This window comes from Carica papaya, chromosome 7 (assembly GCF_054855325.1).
Source record: "Carica papaya isolate Zhongbai chromosome 7, ASM5485532v1, whole genome shotgun sequence".
In the NCBI taxonomy this organism is placed as follows: domain Eukaryota; kingdom Viridiplantae; phylum Streptophyta; class Magnoliopsida; order Brassicales; family Caricaceae; genus Carica; species Carica papaya.
The window spans coordinates 24,943,063-24,965,375 of record NC_142315.1 but is presented as its reverse complement, the minus strand read 5'-3'; the positions used below and the strand labels follow the sequence as shown (position 1 = coordinate 24,965,375).

General features: G+C 37.1%; 1 pseudogene; it reads right to left on the bottom strand.

Moving 5' to 3' along the window:
- Nucleotides 1–17,107: 17,107 nt before the first annotated feature.
- Nucleotides 17,108–18,638, bottom strand: LOC148253089 (secreted RxLR effector protein 161 pseudogene; annotated as a pseudogene).
- Between the last annotated feature and the right edge of the window lie 3,675 nt (nt 18,639–22,313).

Sequence of the window (22,313 nt, the reverse complement as noted above, 5' to 3'; positions counted from 1 at the left end):
CCTCAGAAGACTGGCCAAAGCTGTCGATAGATGCACGCAAGGATGGAGATCTGTTTCCCTTTTTGATCGGCACGAATGATGATCAGATGCCCATGGCTGACTGGTCGAAATGAGCGACAGGTGCGCGCAAAGAGGGAGGTTTGCTTCCTCTCTCAAGCGGAGGCCATCCTTCTACTGTGCCCCCGAGCAGCGTGCATAGTTCTATAGAAGGGTTTTGACCCTTTAAGTCCAGTTCTGTGGATGAAGCAGACAGAATCAGCCCGAATCGACTCGAATGGACTCGAGTTGAACTGGGCCGAACTGACTTGACTCGGTCTAAACCAGCCCGACCCGATTGCTGCTCAAACTAGTTCGAACCGGACCGATCTAATGCATTCTATGCATAGAACCAATTCTACCCATATGTTTTTACTTCCTAAAGTGAAAATCCCACTTTTTGAAGGAATAAACCCCCACGGGTGGATTCAAAGGTGCGAAAAATATTTTATGATCTACGACACTTGATGAGCATAAGGTAGAGATTGCATTGTTATATTTGGGAGTGACTGATAAATGATAGCATGGGTGGCAAGCCAAAATTAATGCCGTAGACTGAGAGTATTTTGTGGAAGAATTTGTTATAGATTTAGAGGATCATTGTGAAAGGATTTCATAGAGGAGTTCATCAAGTTATCTCAAATAGGTACTGTTCTCAACTACCAAGAACAATTTGTACAATTATATTCTCTTATGAATGCAGAAAACCCAATGCTTTCAGAAAGATTTTTTATATATACCTTTATCAGTAGTCTCAGGCCACAATTACAAGCCATGTTAAGACTTCTCAAACCACAAACTCTTAATCAAGCATTTGAACAGACTCTACTTCAAGAATAATATATTATAAAACTGTCTCAAAGTTCTTATCCTATTAAAATGGCTAAAATTACGAAAGTATCTAAAACAAGAAATAATGACCAACCGCTCCGAAAAGATACAGAACCTAGAAGAGCAACAACTACTTGCTACAAGTGTGGAGACCTATACTTCCCTAAACATCATTTGTAACGACCTGAAAACTCCAAAGGGAGATAAATTATAAATTTAGTGCGGAAACAAAATAAATAGTTAAGGTTTAAATTCCTTATATAATAATTCAGATTACCCAATAGGGTTACGGGAATGACCATTTTAAAAAAAATAACGAAAAATTAAAGAAATAAATGAAAAATAAACAACTGGGCATCCTACTCGCAACCCTCTTATGGATCGAGCTCTGGATCTTGGTTATCTTAATATGAAATTGTTAATAAAAGAATGAGTTATACTAGCTTAGTAAGAATATCACACTACTCACCGACATATAAATGAAGGTTGGTAGAAATCATAAAAACAACTAATGGAGCTCTTAATTTAAGTAAATTTGTTTATCATAAATAAAATCATTTACCCTATATTTACTGTAACGAGATTTCTAAAAAATCAACTTATAAAGTCAGTAACATAAATAATATCAAAATCTTATATTCAATTAGTCAGAACAACGACTTTATCTTTTATCAGCTTACTAGTAGCTATGGGGGTTCATAGGAATGTCCCCACTATGCGTGAACTTTTATTCAATATTTTCAAATAACGGGCCGTTCCCATACCCTGTCCTGCATGAGTGCCAAAGATACCATCCCTCAATACCCCGTCCGGTGAGGGTAAAATGGGCCGTCCCCATACCCCGTCCGGTATGAGCGCCAAATTACCAATTCTCGATACCCCATTTGGTATGAGACAACTTTCACAATAGGGTTCCTTACGTATCCAGTCCGTCCACCATCTCCTAGGATATCCAGTAAAGTTGTCGTTCATCCATTCACTAAATCAAACAATTTTCCGTTTACCTCCTATTTTCAATTTCCCAATTTAACGACTGGCTTTCTTCTCCGGCGAGCGGGGGCGGGGAGGGGGGGGGGGGGGGGGGCGAGGAGGGGTCTGGCGACTAGGGTTAGGGTTTGATGTGAAGAGGGGTATTTATATCCGTTTCTTTTTAATATGAGTCGTCTATCGTATTTGATCTGAATCGTCCGATCGCGTTTAAATAAGAAGCGAATCTGGACCATTTATCGCGATTTGATTTGCACTGTCCGATCGCGTTTAAATAGGAAGTAGATATGGACCGTTCATCGCGTTTAATCGTGACCGTTCGATCGCGTCTGAGGAGGGAATGGATCTGGATCGTCTGTGCACACATGAGCAAATCTAGATCGTCCAATTGCGGGCATGCGGATTACCAGTGTGGTCTTCCGTGTGGTACTGCATCAGTGTGCCTTGCCACACTGTGCACTACGGTTCGTTGGAGCTACTGACTGAGCGTCTTACGTGGCATAATTTTCTTAAATTACGTTTTGACCATCAGTTTCTGATTTTTCTTTTAAAAACACCCCTATAACCCAAAATTTCACCCATTTTTTCTAAAATTATTTTCAATTTCATCATCAATTTAATTTTCTTCGTTTTTACATTAAATAAAAATTCAAAAAATAAAAAAATATATTTATACATTAATTTTAATTTAATTAAAATTAATTAACGGTATTACAACTCCCATTCTTAAAAGAAATTTGGTCCCTCAAATTTGTCTCCCTCTCACTCAATCAAACAATTGGAAATATTGGGGTCTGAAGTCTGATTCTATCTCCCATGTGGCCTCTTTCGGTGTGTGGTTCTGCCATAAGACCTTAATGAATGAAATTTTCTGATTGCGAAGTACTCTGCTCTTTCGGTCCACAATGCCGATCGATATCTCCTCATAGGACAGATCATCCTGGAGTAAAATGGGCTTGTTGGCTAGGACGTGAGAGGGATCTGAGTTGTACTTGCGTAGTATGGGCACATGGAACACATTATGGACATTGGATAGTTCTGGAGGCAGTGCTAGTCTGTAGACGGTGGTGCCAATTTTGTCTAAGATTTCAAATGGCCCAATAAATTGGAGATTTAGTTTCCCCATCTTGCTAAAGCTAAACTTACTGATTCTCTTGAGAGGAGTGACCTTAAGGAACACCCGATCACATTTTTCAAAATTTAAATCTCTCTTCCGGGTGTCTATATAACTCTTCTACCTGCTATGAGCCGTCTGAATATTCTTCCTGATCTTAACTATTTTGGCTGCAGTCTCTTCTATAAGATCTGGGTCGAACAGTTTTTTATCACCCACTTCTTCTCAATAGATCATCGATCTGTATGGGCGACCATATAGTGCCTTGTACAGAGCCATGCCAATACTTGCTTGATAGTTGTTATTGTAAGCGAACTCTATTAGGGGTAAATGATCATCCCAATGGCCCCCGAAGTCAATAACATAAGTTCGGAGCATATCCTCTAGTATGCGGATCGTCCTTTCTGATTTTTCATCGGTTTGAGGGTGGAATGCAGTACTAAGGGATAATTTCGTTTCCATGGCTTGCTGAAAACTAGACTAGAACTGAAAAGTGAACATGGGGTCCCTGTCGGATACTACTGTCACTAGCATTCTATGTAACTTGATTATCTCCCGGATGTACATTCTTTCTAGTTTATCCAAGGGGTCGGTCATCCTGATAGCTAAGAAGTGGGAAGACTTGGTGAGCTGATCAATAATTACCCAAATGACGTCATGTCCCGAGTGCGCCCTAGGCAATCATGTCGCGGAATCCATTGTGATATGTTCTCACTTCCACTCTGGAATTTGTAATGGCTGAAGTAGTTCGCCTGGACGTTGAATGCTTTGTCTTGACCTGCTGACATACCAAACACTTGGAAACAAAGTCGGTCACATCTCTTTTCATCCCGTTCTATCAAAATTGAGATTGCATACTTTGATACATCTTAGTGCTTTCAGAATGCATGACAAACTTTGAGATATGGACATCTGTCATGATGTTCATTTTTAACTCAATGTCACCTGGAATGCACACTCTCTCCTGAAATCTAAAGAACCCATCGATAAAGACTCAAAATTTTGAATTAACTCCCTATTCTGCATCTTTGTTGAAGGCTACTAGGGTAGAATCGGCAGACTGAGCTTCATTTATTCTCTGCATCAACTCAAGTTGAATAATCAGGTGGGCCAAACATGTGACTCTCTTCAGGTCCTGAAGTCATACCTGTTGTGTGGCCCCTATTACCCTGCATTCTGAAACTATCAAGTGAGCTAATATGCCTGCATTTTTTCTATTGAGTGCATCGGCTATCATGTTGCCTTCACCCGGATGATACAAGATGTTGCAATCATAGTCATTGAGGAGTTCTATCCATCTTCTCTTATGCATGTTGAGATCCTTTTGAGTGAATATGTGTTTCAAGCTCTTATAATCGATATAGATCTGGAAGGTCTCCTCATACAAGTAATGGTGCCAAGTCTTCAAGGTATGGATAATTGCGGCAAGTTCTAAGTCATGGGTGTGGTAGTTTTTCTCATGACTCTTCAATTGTCTGGACCCATAGGTCATAACCTTCCCATGCTACATCAGAACACAACCCAACCCCAGGTAGGAGACATCACTATAAACTGTATATCCACCCGACCTGTTCGGCAAGGCCAACACATGTGCAGTAGTCAACCGTTTCTTTAATTCTGAAAAACTCCTTTCACAGTTCTCGTTCCACTCAAACTTGACGTTTTTCTTTGTGAGCCGAGTCAGATGAGCAGCTAGACTAGAAAAGCCTTCCACAAACCTGCGGTAATAACCTACCATCCCTAGAAAGCTACAGATCTCCTTGACCGATATCAATTTTTTTCAGCCGAATACTGCCTCAACTTTTTCGGGGTTCACTGACACTCTATCTTTTGATATGATGTGCCATAGAAAGATAGTCTACTTGAGGCAGGACCCACACTTACTCAACTTTGCATACAACTTTTCTCTAAGAACCTGCAAAACCTGAGTCAGATAGTGAGCGTGCTCCTCTTTACTTTTTGAATAGATCAACATATCATCAATGAATATAATGACGAACTGATCCAGAAATTGTCTGAAAATCTTGTTCATCAAATCCATGAAGATGACTGATACATTAGTTAGTCCAAATGGCATGATCAGGAACTCATAGTGTCCGTACCTGGTTAGAAAGACTGTTTTGGGAATGTCTTCTGCCTTGATCTTTACCTGATGGTAACCTGAACACAGGTCTATCTTGGAGAAGACCTGGGTACCCTGCAACTAATCAAAAATGTCATTGATTCTGGGGAGTAGGTACTTGTTCTTGATCGTGACCCTGTTCAGACCTCTGTAGTCGATACATAACCTCAACGTCCCATCCCCATTTCTTTCAAATGTGACTCCAACACCCCAAGGGGACACACTATGTTGGATGAGTCTACTATCCTGCAATTCATTGATCTATTTCCTCAGCTCATCCATCTCAATACGACTAATGCGGTCAAGGACAACCGAAATGGGTTGGGTGCCTGACTGAATGTGTATGGTGAATTCGACTTCTCTATTCACTAGTAGTCAAAGTAGTTCATCCGGGAACACATCCGAAAAGTCTCAAACTATCAAAATCTCTTGAATCCAAATTTCTTTCTTGGGTTTACCTAGTTGGAGAAAATAGCCGATAAAACACTTGATAATAGAAAAATTTTTCATGAGGGAATAAATGTTAAAATTTTTATTAATTTGTAAATGACTCATCATTAGGAGAGTTGAATACAAGTTTCTTATGAAAATTATCTACGGTGGCGTGATACGCTGTTAGCCAGTTCATTCATAAGATTACACCAAAGTCTCCTATGTCAATCTCTATTAGGTCTATACTTAATTTTTTATATGCAATATTTATGACACAGACTCTGTATATAACCTCCTCTAGTAGTGTCATACTCCCAGGAGTAGACACAAACAATACAGAATCAAGTTTTTCAGGTAATACTTTCAAGTTTGATGCAAAAATATGTGAAACAAATGAATGTGAGGTACTAGTATCAATCAGAATATGTACAAGATGATTATAGATAGTGTACGTATCTTGTACCACGTCTGGGTTGGCTTCTGCACCTTACTAAGTGAGGTTGTAAGCCCTGCCCTGTATAGGAGGTCTGGCCTAGTTGTGGTTCTTCGGGCACTCCCTCGCATAATGCTGGACACTCCCATATATGCGGCAAGTATTGTTGAGGCGATCGCATGGTTGGTTCCCATGATCCCTGCCACAGTGTTAGCAAGTCCTACCGCGTCCTATTGTTAGAATTTGAGGAGGAGGCTGAGTCATCGGCCTGGGTCTCTTGTTCTGTTGAACAGGTGCAGTAGATGCTGGTCTGCAGTGTGAAGCCGATGGCTTGAAGTTCCTTACTGCTGTAGGAAAAATGTGAAAGTTTCTCTCTATTAGTTGTGCTTTGGCCAAAATAGCCGATTACGCACTAAGTTTGAACACATACAGCTGCTATCTGATCTCTAGATGGAGACCCCACTCAAACTTTTTTGCCTTCTTACCTTCATCCATCATGCTCTTAGGGGGAATACTGGCCCAACTCTAGGAACTTTCGAGCACATTTTGATACAGTCATGTCACCTTGGATCAGGTGTGCAAACTCCATTTTCTTCAGATGTCAGAGATACTTTGGAAGGTACTCTGCATTAAAGGTCGTCAAGAATTATTTCCAAGTGACTGGAACGAGCATGGTGGCCTATTTGAGTTGCTACCAACGACCTGTCTCTCCCACTAGCATGTAGGTAGCAGGTATGACTCTCTGTTTGGGAATCACCCAAAGAGTCGTGAAGGCCTTCTCTGTCTCAGTCAACCAGTACTCGATCTCTTCAAAAGAGGATACCCCTGCAAAAGTAGATGAATTTAATTTTTTATACCTCTCAATGTAGTCTAGGTCTATCATGGGAGAAATTAGGTTGAGTGGGAGAGGGACTGGATTTTGCTGAGGATGGACTGGATAGCCCTGTGGTGGAACTGGATGATATGTTAGGGGCACCGGATTGTACTGTGGTGGTACCGTGTGATGCGGTTGGGGCACTAGGTTATACTGTGGTGGTGCCGGGTGGTACTGTGGCTGGGGCACCGGATCAACTGTGGTGGTGCTAGATGGTACTATGAAGGAGTAGGGTCGTACCGGGGTGGCTCAGGATCCTCTCGCTGCAGGGGTAGCTCAACCTGTGGCAGCGGTGGAGGGTCAGATAGCTCACTCCTTTCCTCCCGGGTCTGCTGGGCAATGATAAGTCTCTCCAGCATTTCAAATAGCCGATCAACATCCTCTCGAAGTGAACCCTTCCAAGCTGCTCGGTTTAGTGGGGGTCTTCATCTCATCATCTATCTATACCTGCATTTCACAAGAAATAGTTGAGTGATAATTCATTATTTTTTGTATTTCCTAAGGATTTTGTGTAATGAATGGTTCCGAGGAACGCGACTCTGATATTAACTATAATGACCCGGAAACTCCAAAAGGAGATAAATTATAAATTTAGTGCGGAAGCGAAATAAATAGTTAGGGTTTACATTCATTACACAATAATTCAGATTAACTAATAGGGCTACGGGAATGAGCATTTAAAAAGAAATAATGAAAAATCAAAAGAATCAATGAAAAATAAACAACTGGGCATCCTACTCGTAACCCTCTTGTGGATCGGGCTTTGGATCTTGGTCCTCTTGATATGAAATGGTTAATGAAAGAATGAGTTGTACTAGTTCAATAAGAATATAACACTACTCACCGACACAAAAATAAAGGTTGGTAGAAATCATAAAAACAAATAATGGAGATCTTAATTTAAGTAAATTCGTTTATCATAAATAAAATCATTTACCGCATACTTACCGTGGTAAGATTTTTAAAAAACTAACTTATAAAGTCGATAATATAAACAATATCAAAATCTTATATTCAACCAGCCAGAACTACAACTTTCTCTTTTATTAGCCTACTAGTATTCATGGGGGTCCATAGGGATGTTCCCACTACGCATGAACCTTTATTCAACATTTTAAAATAACAGGCTGTCCCCATATCCTGTCCGGTATAAGCGCCAAAAGATACAATCCCTCAATACTCTGTCCGGTATGAGGGTGAAATGGGCCGTCTCCATACCCCATCCGGTATGAGCATCAAATTACCAAATCTTGATACTCCGTCCAATATGAGACAACGTTCACGGTAGGGTGCCCTATGTATGCGGTCCATCCACCATCTCCTAGGATATCTAGTAAGGTTGCCGTTCATCCATCCACTAAATCAAATAGTTTTCTATTTACCTTTAATTTCTAATTTTCCAATTTAACCGTAATCACATAAAACAAGTAATACATGAATCAAGGAAATACAATCATATCATTATACCAATTCCAGTATATTATCATGCATTCAAAAACTGTAAAATCAGGTAATCAGTTAAATATAGAAAAGAGTAATAAGTAACCAGTTTCGGCTCTATTAGTAAACTGTAATTAATTATGAATATTTTTTAAGTTTCACAAAATATCATATTATTTAAAATTAAACTTCAATTCTATAACAGGGAATAAGGTGATGGATTCTTATTCGAATTGGTGTCCGAACGCTAAGTTCTTTACTGCGCCTACTGACGGTCCCTAGGTTCCATAGATTTTTCTTTGAGGATTAAAACACGCTTCAAGTACGTAGAAATACTCCAAAAAATCTAAAATTAGTGTTAGAAATCTTTTTTGGCCAATTCTGAAATTTCGGCACGGCGGCTCCGCCGTGCTTCGACAACGACACTGCCGCCCGTGACGGCGGTTTATCTCGGGTTGGCTGTTTCCGGCCAGTTTTGTATCAATCCCAGCGAGAAAACATGTTAAGGAGCTTCGGTTTGTCGAAAAAAGTCAAAAAATCGAAGCTTGCTGGCAGTGAGGTCCTCCAGTGCGGCGACTCTACAACTCACCTTCACAATTGGGTGTTTTGCTTTGGTCAACCTGTAGAAAAAGGGATGGTGATTATAATGGTGGAAAAATTATATGAAACGGGAATCGGAAAGGGCCTCATCGGAGGCGGTTTTTACTTCTTCTTGCGGCAGCGTCGACAGGCTTTACTTGTAGTTTTTGGCTCATCCACCGGTCTTTTTGCTCTGATTTGGCCATGAGGGTGTTTAAAATTGATTTGGACCGTCCGATCGCATTTAAATAGGAAGTGAATCTGGACCGTTCATCACAATTTGATCTGTGTCGTCCAATCACGTTTAAATAGGGAGTGGATCTGGATCGTTCATCGTGTTTAATCGTGACTATTCGATCGCGTCTGAGGAGGGAACATATCTGGACCGTAAGTGCGCACAGGAACAAATCCGAACCGTCTGATCGTGGGCACGCAGATCGCTAGCGTGGCCTTTCGCATAGCACCGCGTCAGCGTGCCTTGCCACGCGGTGCACTCTGGTTCGTCGGGGCTGCTGACTAGGCATCCTACGTGGCACAATTTTTTTAAATTACATTTTGACCTCCAGTTTCTGATTTTTCTTTTAAAAACACCTCTCAAAACTCAAATTTTCACCATTTTTTCCTAAAATTATTTTCAATTTCATCCTCTATTTAATTTTCTTCATTTTTACATTAAATAAAAATTCTAAAACTAAAAGATTATACTTATACATTAATTTTAATTGCATTAAAATTAATTAAGGGTATTACACCGTTGCACAAATAAAACTGTAATGATTATGGAGGAAATTGTTTCAGAAGGGACTCTCGAAGAAAAAGTTTTCCCAAATCAACCTTGAGGACAAGGTTCATGCTCAGGACGTGGTTATTGTTAGGTTATTAATGTTATAAAAGGGAAATAACAAAAGAGAAGGGTAAATTAGTCTTTTATGTAACATTTAGGGTTAGGGGTAATTAGGTCTAATTATCTCTTCATTTTTGCAGCCGTTGCGCGCTTAACAGCCACTAGTATTGCTTGTTTTATTACTTTAAGGCTTATTGTAATGATCTGGAACTCAAAGAAAATGAATTTATATTTTAAATACGGAAGCGAATAATAATGTTAGATTTACATTCCTCACACAGTGAATTGAAATGTCCAATATGACTATGAGAATGTCCATTCTATATAGTTTATAAAAAGACAAACGGTAATTAAAAAAAATAAATAGATATCTTAGGGGTAACTTTCACTAGCACTTGAAGGGAGTCCAGGAGGTAAACTACTCACAATCCTCTTGCTGATCGGGATCTGGATCTTGGTCTTTTTTAATCTGAAATGGTTAATAAAAGGATGAGCTACACTAACTCAGTAAGAATGTCACACTAATAACTGATATAGAAAACTGAAGATTGGTAAAAATCAGAAAACAACTAATGGAACCTTTGCATTAAGAAAATACATTTAACTTTAAAACGTTATATCCGATACTTACCGTTATCATTTTTTCCAAAATCAATCTACAAAGACAAATATCCAAATGACATTTCATTTTCATGCATATAATAAACAACTCTTCTTGTTTAATCTACTTACTGGGACCCTTGGGAGCCCATAAGTATATCTCTCTACTCATGGACTCAGTGTCAAGATTTGACAATTAACCCGACAGACCTCATACCTCGTCTGGTAATGAGCGCTAAAAACACCATCTCCTCGATACCCCGTCCGGTATGAGGGTGAACCATATCTCCTAAAATGCTTTCGGTATGGGACTTCTCAGTCCCTTTCGACTGAGGTAATGTCAACAGTAGAGTCCTTTATGCATCAAGTCCATTCACCCTTTCTCAGGATACCAAACAAGCTTTCATTTATATAGATTCTTATCATCCAAACAACCACCAATGCATACCAACATCTCATTTCATAATCACCGATTAATTCAAACGACACTCAAGCTACCGATATAGTTTAACATGATTGAATAACCAAATAATCAGAATACTGAATAAACAATGCAGGAAGAATCAAATAACCAAATAATTGAGAAGACCATAAAAACTATCAATTTAAATACGCATAATATAATAGTAAACAGTTTAAGCAGTACAAGAAAGTAAACAAAGAATCAGGACAAATATGAACTAATCGATTCTGTCTCCACTAGTGACCTATAATTATTTTTAAAATTTTTCTAATTTTTACAAAACGTAAAATTATCGATTATTAAGCCTTAATTTACCGTAACAGAGAATAAGGTGAGAGATCCTTACCTGGATTAGTATTTCGAAATGATGTACTATCTATTACGCCTCCTAACAGATCTTGGGTTTCCTAATTTTTTTTTAACAGGAATCAAAATACTTGTCACATACCTAAAAATATCCCAAAAATCCAAAATCGATATTAAAAACTTTTTTCAGCCAAATTTTGGTTCTGGCACAGCGTCGCTGCCCACGATGGCAGTTCGCCTCGGCCTAACCAATTTTGGTTGGTTTTGATCGGTTAGCCATGCAACCCTGCAAAAAAATACAGTAGGGGGTTTTGGTTGACCATAAAATTGAAAGAAACCTAACCTACTAGCGGGGGGGGGGGCCTCCGGGTGCGGTGGCTCTTTCTCCTTCGCGATTGAAGTTTCTTCTTCGGCTAACCTACATAGAAAAGGACGGTAAATACAATAATAAACAAATTGTGTGAAATGAAAAACAGAAAGAGACTGATCAGAGGGGTTTTAGGATTTTGGCCGTGGTGGCTCCACCAGATTTTGTTAGCGGTTTTCGGCTCAGCCGCAGTCATTTTTTCTCTGATATGGCCATAAAGAGATTCGGAATCAAATACTGAGCAGGTAGAGAAAAATTTTACCTTTTTGGGTGGTTGGCGGTGGCTTTAGTGTGGTGGCGGCTGAGGGTTGGTCTCATTCTTTGGCGTCTGGTTCTTCTTCTCCAGCGAGGGCAGGTGCGGGGGGGCTTTCGGGTGCGGCGACTCTTTTTTCTTCGCAGTTGGAGCTCCTTCTTTAGCTAACCTACATAGAAAAGTACGGTAAATACAATAATAAAAAAATTGTGTGAAATGAAAAACGGAAAGAGGCTCATCAGAGGGATTTTAGGATTTTGGCCGTGGTGGCTCCACCAGATTTTGTTAGCTATTTTCGGCTCAGTCGCCGTCATTTTTTCTCTGATATGGCCACAAAGAGACTCGGAATCAAATGCCGAGTAGGTAGAGAAAAATTTTACCTTTTTGGGTGGTTGACGGTGACTTTAGTGTGGTGGCAGCCGAGGGTTGGTCTCCTTCTTCAGCGTCTGGTTCTTCTTCTCCAGTGAGGGCAGGTGCGGCTAAAGTTATGGTTCCCTGAGATGCGATATTTAAATATCCATCCCACGTCGATCTGGATCGTCTGTTCGCGTCAACGTGGAGTGAGCAGAGTTATCCGATCGTTGCCTGTTTAGGCCGATTACATAGTCAAATTTGGACCGTTCATTGCGATTGATCTCATCCATCCAATCACGCCTGAAGAGAGAATGCATCATAGTCGTCCATGTGCGTGGGGTGTGATCGGGACCTCGAATTGTCAAGCATGCGGATCGCCTGTGTGGCATCGATGTCAACGTGTCTTGGCACATAGTATGCTTTGGTTCACTGTGGCTGCTGACTGGGCCGTCCCACGTGGTCAAATTTTTTGTTGTTGCAATTTTTCCCTTTGTTTTCAAGTTTTCTTTCAAAAATACACATTTTAATCAAAATCTCACTTATTTTTTCCAAAATTATTTTCAATTTCGTTCCTATTTTGTTTTTTCTCAATAATTTAAATAAAATTAAATTAAAATTAAAATCAAATTAATTATATATATACTTTTATAAATAAAAAAGATTATCCTAGGTCGATTTTCGAGCTCAAGTATTACAACTCTCCTCATTTAAGAAAAATTTGGTTCTTCAAATTTGTCACCCTCGTACTCAGTCGAACATGTAGGGGTACTGGGCTCTAAAGTTTTATTCTAGTTCCTAAGTGTCCTCTTCTTGTGTATGATTCTGCCATAAGACCTTGACGAAGAAAATTTCTTTGTTGAGAAGTACTCTACTCTTTCGGTGTACAATGTTTACCGGTACCTCCTCATAAGATAGATCATCCTAGAATGAAAGGGGCTCGTGGGACAGGATGTGTGAGGAGTCCGGTTTGTACTTGCGTAACATGGACACATGAAACACATTATAGACTCTGGATAATTCTGAAGATAGTACTAATCTATAGGCGGATGAATCAATCCTGTTTAAGATTTCAAATGGCCAAATGAAGTGGGGATTTAATTTCGCTCTCTTACCAAACCTACTGATTCTTTTGAAAGAGGTGACCTTAAGAAACATCCGATCGCCTTTCTAAAATTCCAAATCTCTCATTCGAGTGTCTGCATAACTCTTCTGCCTGCTTTGAGTTATCTGAATATTCTTCTTAATCTTAACTATCTTGTTGACTGCTACCTGCCGCCGTGCCAGAGCCGTCTCTGATCGCGAAAAGAGGTAAAAATTTTTTCATATGCTCGAAATTCAATTTTAAACACTTTCATAGTCAAATCAGAGCAAAAGAACTAGCGGATGAGCCAAAAATTGCGGGTAAAGCCTGGCAGCGCCATAGAAAAAAGTAAAAATCACCTCCGATAAGGCCCTTCCCGATTTTTGTTTTGTGTAATTTTTCTACCATTGTAATCACCATCCCTTTTTCTACAGGTTGACAAAAGCAAAATACCCAACTGCTAAGGTGAGCCAGTGGAGCCACTACACCAGAGAACCCTACTGCAGGTAAGCTTCAGTTTTTTGACTTTTTTCGGCCAACCGATGCCCCTTAACATATTTTCTAGCAGCGATTGGTACAAAATCAGCTGAAATCGGTCGAAAAACTGCTGAAAACAGCCAACCCGAAGGCAAACTGGCCCTGCGGGTGGCGGTGCAGTCGCCGAGCACGGCGGAGCCACTGTGTCGGAATTGGCCAAAAAGGTTTTCTAACACTAATTTTAGATTTTTTGGGGTATTTATAGGTACTAAGCGTATTTTAATTCCAGAAAGAAAATTCAGAGAACTTAGGGACTGTCAGTAAGCGCAGTCAAAAACTTAACGTTCGGACACCAATTCGAGTAAGCATCTCTCACCTTATTCCTCGTTATGGAATTGAAGTTTAATTTTAAATAATATGGTATTTTATGAAACTTAAAAAATATTCGTAATTAATTAAATGTTACTAATGGAGTTAGAATTGGTTACTTATTACTGTTTGCTATATTTAACTGATTGCCTAATTTTACAATTTTTGAATGCATGATAATACACTGTAATTGGTATGATGATGCGATTGTGTTTCTTTGATTTATGTATTTCTTATTTTATATGATTTCCTCCACAAGATACGGACCAAATAATTTTTTATTACCCACCTATTCCTAGCAGATCGATGACCTATAGGGTTGACTATATAATGTTTCATACGGGGCAATGCCGATACTTACTTGATAGCTGTTATTATACTCGAACTCTATCAAAGGTAGGTGATCATTCCAATGACCCCTAAAGTCTAAAACATTAACTCGGAGCATATCCTCCAAGGTACGAATTGTCCTATTTGATTGTCCATCAGTCTGAGGGTGGAATGCGATGTTAAGGGACAGTTTCATTCCCATGAATGGCTGAAAACTAGACAAAAACCAGAAAGTAAACGTAGGGTCTCTGTCAGATATCATTGTCACCAGGACTCTATATAGTCTGACTATCTTCCGGATATAGATTCTTGCTAACTTGTCTAAAGAGTCGGTTATCTTGATAGCCAAGAAGTGAGAGGACTTGGTGAGCCAGTCAACAATCACCCAGATAGCATCATATCCTCAGTGTGCCTTAGGAAGATAGTCTGTTTGAGGCAGAACCCACATTTGCTCAATTTTGTATACAATTTTTTTCCCCTAAGAACTTACAAAACCTGAGTCAGGTGGTAGACACGTTCCTCTCTACTTTTTGAATATACTAAAATATTGTTGATAAACATAATGATGAATTGATCCAAAAATTATATGAAAATCCTGTTCATCAAGTTTATAAAAATGGCTGGTGCATTGGTTAATCCAAATGGCATGACCAAGAATTTATAGTGTCTGTATCTAGTTCTGAAGGCTGTCTTGGGAATGGCCTCTGCCCCAATCTTTATCTGATAGTAACCCGAATACAAGTCTATTTTAGAGAAGACCTAAACACCCTATAACTAGTCAAAATGGTCATCAATTCTAGGGAGGGTGTATTTGTTCTTGATCGTGACTCTGTTCAATCCCCTGTAGTAAATTCATAATCTTAATGCCCCATCCTATTTTCTTGTAAATGTGACTCTAGCACCCCAAGAAAACATACTATGTTGGATGAACCCACTATCCTACAATTTATTGATCTATTTTCTCAGCTCTTCTATCTCAACATGACTCATGCGGTAAGGAGCAATCGAGATAGACTGGGTGCCAGGCTGAAGATCTATGGTGAACTTAACTTTCTTGTCTACTAGCAGTCCGGGTAGTTCTTCAGGAAACACATTCGGGAAGTTTCAGACTACTAGGATCTCTTGATTGCAAACTTCTTTCTTAGGTTTGCCTAATGTAGAGAAGAAAACCGAGTCAAAATGCTATGTAATAAGAAAATTGCCACGAGTAAATGATATTTAAAACTTTTATTAACTCGTAAATGACTCTTCATTAGGAGGGTTGAATACAAGTTTCTTGTGAAAATAATCTGTAGTGGTGTGATACGCCGCTAACCAGTTCATTCTCAGAATTATATCAAAGTCTCTCGTGCTAATCTCTATCAGGTTCACACTCAGTTTTCTATCTGCTATATCTATGATACAAGCTTTGTATATAATCTTCTCTAATAGGGTCGAATACAAATTTCTTCTGAAAACAATCTACAGTGGCGTGATATGTCGCTAACCAGTTCATTTTCAGAATTACATCAAAGTTTCCCGTGTTAATCTCTATCAGGTTCACACTTAGTTTTCTATCTGCTATATCTATGATACAAGCTTTATATATAACCTGATGAATTGTAATATGTGCATAACATGCAACGAAATATAAAAATAATCCAATCTGATCTATTTGTGCTTGAAAATTATATTGCAGGTCAAAAATTAAATATAAAACATACCTGTCAGCAGATTCTCAAATTAAAATTGTTTGAAAACATGAACACTCTATGCGTATTCACACCGAAACCAACCTTTGCTGTTCAACTCTTTGATTAACAGAATGCACGGACAAATTGATGTGTTAAAATTTTCTCACAAAACTTTTAACAGAAAAATTCTCTAGTTTTTCTTTTTAGTGTGTGGCTACCTTTTCTAGTTCTCCTCCCCACATCTTTTCAAAACCTCTACACCTATAAATATATATCATATACATATATATAGGTGACATGGGTGGAGGAGTTGCTTTTGGACTCTCCCTGTAGATGTCCAAATTTATTTGGATTCATCCACCATTTTTTTTCTTTTTAACACCTAAATATTTACATATATATCTCATATATATATGTTTATCTTTTTTAATAATTATTATTTAATAAAATAATTTTATAAACCAATTTAATTTCAAATTAAATTTTACAATAATCTCAATTATTATAATAGCCACACATATTATATTATTACACTAATAATATAATAACCAAAATATAAATATTAATTTTCTATTTAAAAAATAAAAAATTTAATTTATCTCAAATATTAATTATATTCTCGATGCTAGTAAAAAATATAATAATATTCCATTTAGATCAAAATTTTTATTTATTTGATTAAGTTAAATTCTTTAATTTAATTCTCAAATAATTAAAATAATTAATCTATTCAGTAAAAGTCAGAACACTCGTTAGTGTGCAACCCCATAGGTTCAACACTAAACCGATAACAAATTAGTCAAACTAATTTACTAATTAAGGTTGACATCTAACAATACTTCTCAACGACCAGATAGTTTGAAATGCACAATTACTCTTAAGAACTTGCTAAAGAATTATGTAATACTTCCTTCCGTCATTATTGTTTCGGGTTAACCATAGAATATGGTTTAACCGTTAAATTCCAATAGGTAACCAACTATATTTCATGTCAATTATAATTGACCAATGAATGACATAAAAAACTCTTTTATTCATTTATTCAACTGCTCTGACTAAGGTCTTAATTTAGTCATGATAATAAATAACAACATAGAGTTTAAACTTATTACTCAAATTGATTGATTCTGTCTTGACCAATCATTAATTCTACAAGTATTTAATTACACTCAATATCCTTTCAACTACAGTTCTATGACTATAGGTGTCTAAAATCAAAGTATAATAAATGACTTATCAATTACTATGAATATATCAGGTCTAAGAAAATTCTTACATCTCATCAAAATAAGAGAATACTTTATTGATAGTTTAAGATAATATTAACCATTAGAAATTCTAAATTGGGTCGGTTCAATGATCATATCTCTATGTGCACAATCTATATATGTGATTTAGTTAATGAGATCAATTAATCTTTATCTTATAGAGACTATCACATATATATTAGTCTTACTAGATCATTAATGTCCCATTTTAATGATCCAACGACTAAGAATATTTTAAATTAAATAGTAAAAGGTTTTACTCTCATTATCAAGATCTTCATCTTGATGTAAAACTTATAAATTTAATTAAGAACTTTATCACATAAATTAAACAAATAATTTATATATTAAAATAAATTGTTATATATTAAAATAAATTGTCAAATAATAATGTATTCAATATATTACATGAATAATTGAATCGTAGGCATAACACTTATATCCCCAACAATCTCCCACTTACACTAGATCCAACTTGTCATGTACTTCATTTATAACTTCCACTTATGCTTGTCAAACTCCTTTACACCAAGAGCCTTAGTGAACAGGTTAGCTGCATTATCCTTTCCATCAACCTTTTGAATTTCAACGTCCCCACATTCAATGATTTCTCTAATCAAGTGGTATCTACGCAGAATGTGTTTGGACTTTTGATGCGATCTCGGCTCCTTTACTTGAGCGATCGCTCCAGTATTGTCACACAATAATGGAACTGGACCTTCTATTGAAGGAACCACACCAAGTTCAGTTAAGAACTTCATCCAAACAACTTCTTTAGCAGCTTCACTTGCCGCTATACATTCTGATTCGGCCACTTAATCAGTTGCCATAGCTTGTTTGGAACTTTTCCAACTCACTGCACCACCATTTAAGGTGAACACATAACCAGATTTAGATTTGCTATCATCTTTATCTGAAGTAAAACTTGCATTGGTATGACCTTCCAGTTTTAACTCAGATTCTCCATACATGAGGAATTGGTCTTTAGTTCTTCTCAAGTACTTAAGAATGGTCTTTACCACTTTTCAATATTCATCACCAGGATTTGTCTGATATCGGCTAGTCACTCCTAGTTCATAAGCTACATCAAGACGTGTACATGTCATTGTATACATGATAGCTCCCATTGCATTAGCATACGGGACTCTACCCATTCTTTCTATCTCTTCAGAGATCTTAGGGCAATTCTCTTTATTTAAAGTGATTCCAGTGCCTATCAGTAGATAGCCCCTTTTAGAATTTTTCGTATTAAACCTCTTTAAAATGGTGTCAATGTACATAGACTGGAAAGTCCAAACAACTTCTTAGATCTATCTCTATAGATCTTTATTCCCAATATATAAGTTGCTTCTCCCAAGTCTTTCATGGAGAACTATTCAGATAGCCAAATCTTTATATTTTGTAATACTGGTATGTAATCCCAATGAGTAATATATCATCTACATACAATACTAAGAAAATAATCATACTCCCACTAAACTTTTTGTATACACAAGGTTCCTCTTCACATTTGACAAAATTGAACTTTTCAATTGTTTTGTTAAAATGAATATTCCAACTCCGAGATGCTTGTTTTAATCCATAAATGGATCTATGTAGCTTACAGACTTTATCATGATCAGATGGGTATATGAAACCTTCAGGTTGTGTCATATACACATCCTCTTCCAACTCACCATTTAGGAAAGCTGTTTTCACATCCATTTATCATATCTCATAATTATAGTATGCATCTACAGAAAGTAGAATCTGAATTGATTTGAGCATTGCTACAGGAAAAAATATTTCGTCATAATTGATTCCCTCCTTTTGATGATACCCCTTAGCAACAAGACGTGCTTTATAGGTCTCCACTTTTTCGTCTGCTCCAATCTTTTTCTTAAAAATACAATCTACAACCAATATACTTTACATCATTTAAAGTTTTAACCAAGGTCCAAACTTTGTTTACCTTCATGGATTCTATTTCAGATTTCATAGCCTTTATCCATTTCTCATAATCAAAACCTTGCATAGCCTCTTCATAGGTCTTTGGGTCATCATCATCATGATTAACCTCATTTGTTACATCATCTTGCACTAAAAGATTTAACCTGTCTGGTGCACGACGTTGTCTACCAAATCTTCTAAGAGGTTCGTGTACAACTTGCTCACTTTGTACTAGATTAGGCTATTGTTCATATGATTTTGAACAGGTTCATTAACTAGTCCTTGAACAATGCTTATTTCTTGAATCTCAACCATTAAAGATGATAACTTCCTTGTCATCTTCAAAATATCTTATAAAGGTTACTCAACTTGCTTCTCATGATCCTCTTCTTGTATTGCTTCATTAGTTTCTTAAACTTCATCAAGTTCAGTTTTTTCACCATAATTTCCTTCAAAAAGAAATTTCCTTTCCAAAAAGGTTGCTCCCTTGGCCACAAACACTTTATGGTCAGATGGGTGATAGAAATAATATCCTATTATTTCTTTAGGATACCTAATGAATATGCACTTATCAGATCTTGAGTCAAGCTTATCAGTTAGTAATATCTTAATATAAGCTGGACAAACCCAAATTTTAATGTGCTTAAGGCTCGATTTATGCCTTTTCTATATCTCATATGGTGTTGTAGAGACTGATTTAGTGGATACTTTATTTAACAAATACGCTACAGTTTTTAAAGCATATCCTCATAAATTAATTGGATGATCTGTAAACCCCGTCACTGATCTCACCATATCTAATAAGGTTCGATTTCTTCTTTCGAACACACCATTGTGTTGTGGTGTCCCAGGAAGGGTCCATTGTGGGATAATTCCATTCTCTTTGAGATATATAGTAAAATCATCATTGAGATATTCTCATCCTCTATCAGACCTTAGCACTTTAATGCATTTGTCTGTCTGTTTCTTAACTTCACTATGAAATCTTTTGAACATTTCAAAAAACTCATATTTATGTTTCATAAGATACACAAATCCATATCTTGACATATCATTAGTGAAAGTGATAAAGTAAGAATATCCTTTTCTGGGTTGAATTTTCGTACGACCATAAACATCAGTATAAATTAGTTCTAATAATTCAGAAGCTCTTTTTCCACTTCTAACAAATAGAGATTTGGTCAATTTTTCTTTTACACAAGATTCATAAGTTGGATATGATTCATAATCATATTTGTTAAGGCACCATTTCTTGTACAACTTGCTTATTCTTTTCTCTCCAATATGACGAAGCCTACAATGCCAAAGATATGTATAGTTTACTTGATCATATATTTTTCTCTTAAAACTAGAAACATGCAAAATTGAGCTTTCATTCATATAAGGTAAGACATAAATACCATGTTGGAGATAACCATTTACATACAAATCATCACCATGATAAATAGAACAAACTCTATTATTCAAAATAATACGAAAACTATGTTGGTCTAAAAAAAATATTGAAATTATATTCGAAACAAATTTAGGAACGTAATAACAATCCTCGAACAAAAGTACCTTACCTGTAGGCATTCTAAGAGAAATTGATCCTACAGCTAGAGCTGCAACTTTTACATCATTACTAACTTGAAGATTAACTTCTCCTTTCTTCAATCTTCTATTAATCTGTAGTTTTTGCAACGTATTGCAAATATTAAAATGACTACCGGTATCTAATACTCATATAGACAGATTAATAAAAGTTAAAGAAATATGAAAACAATTTTCATTAAGGTCTTACTTTGTTTCTTATCTTTCAGAGATGCAAGATACTCCTTGCAGTTTCTCTTTTAATGCCCTTTCTTTTTACAGAATAAACATTCAGCATCAGATTGATCAACTTTCATCTTACCTTTGGGTTTGGTCACACCACCCTTAGGTGCAGCGGACCTCTTGGGCTTCTTTTTACCCTTATCTTCCTTTTAGAGAAGAATACTCTAATGATTGGTTAAGGTAATATTAACCATTAGAAATTCTCAATTGGGTCAGTTCATTGATCATATCTCCATATGCATAATGTATATATGTGATTTAGTTAATAAGATCAACTAATCTTTATCTTATAGAGACTATCACATATATATTAGTCTTATTGGATCATTAATGTCCCATTTTGATGATCCAACGACTAAGAGTATTTTAAATTAAATCGTAAAATATTTTACTCTCATTATCAAGATCTTCATCTTGATGTAAAACTTATAAATTTAATTAAGAACTGTATCACATAAATTAAACGATATAATAATAAAATAATATTGTCATATATTAAAATAAATTATCAAATAATAATGTATTCAATATATTATACGAATAACTAGATCGTTGGCATAATACTTATATCTCCAACATAACCTTCCGTACTAGTGTCCTACTTCCAAGAGTAGACACAAATAGCAAAAAATTAAGTTTCTCAGGTAATATATTAGTTTTGTGTAAAAGCATGTGAGACAAATGAATGTGAAGCACCAGTATCAATCAAAACAAGTGCAAGGTGGTTACAGATAATGTACGTACCATGTATCACATTCGGGTAGGCTTCAACATCCTACTAGATGAGATTGTAAACTCTACCCTGGACAAGAGGTCTGGCCTGATTCTGATTTCATAGGACACTCTCACATATGCAGTAGGTATTATTGAGATGATAGCAGGGTCCATCTCCATAATCCTTGCCACAATGCTAACAAATCTTACCGTGTCCTGTTGTTGGAGCCTGAGTCACTAGCTTAGACCTCTTGCTCTGCTGAACTGGTACAATGGGTGCTGGTCTGCGGTGAGAAACCGGAGGTTTGGAATTTTTCACTGCTGGAGAGAAGATACAAAGGTTTCTCTCTACTAACTATACCCTGGCCAAGACAGCTGAGTAGGCGTTTAGCTCAAGTACGTACAACTGTTGTCTGATCTCAAGATGGAGGCCTCACTCGAACTTCTTTGCCTTCCTGCCTTCATCTATCATACTCTTGAGGGAATACCAGCCCAACTCTAAAAACTTTCAGGCATACTCTGACATAGTCATATCACCTTGAATTAAGTGTGTAAACTCCATTTTCTTCAAATGTCGAAGGTGCTCTAGGAGGTAATCTACATTACAAGTCATTAGGGACTA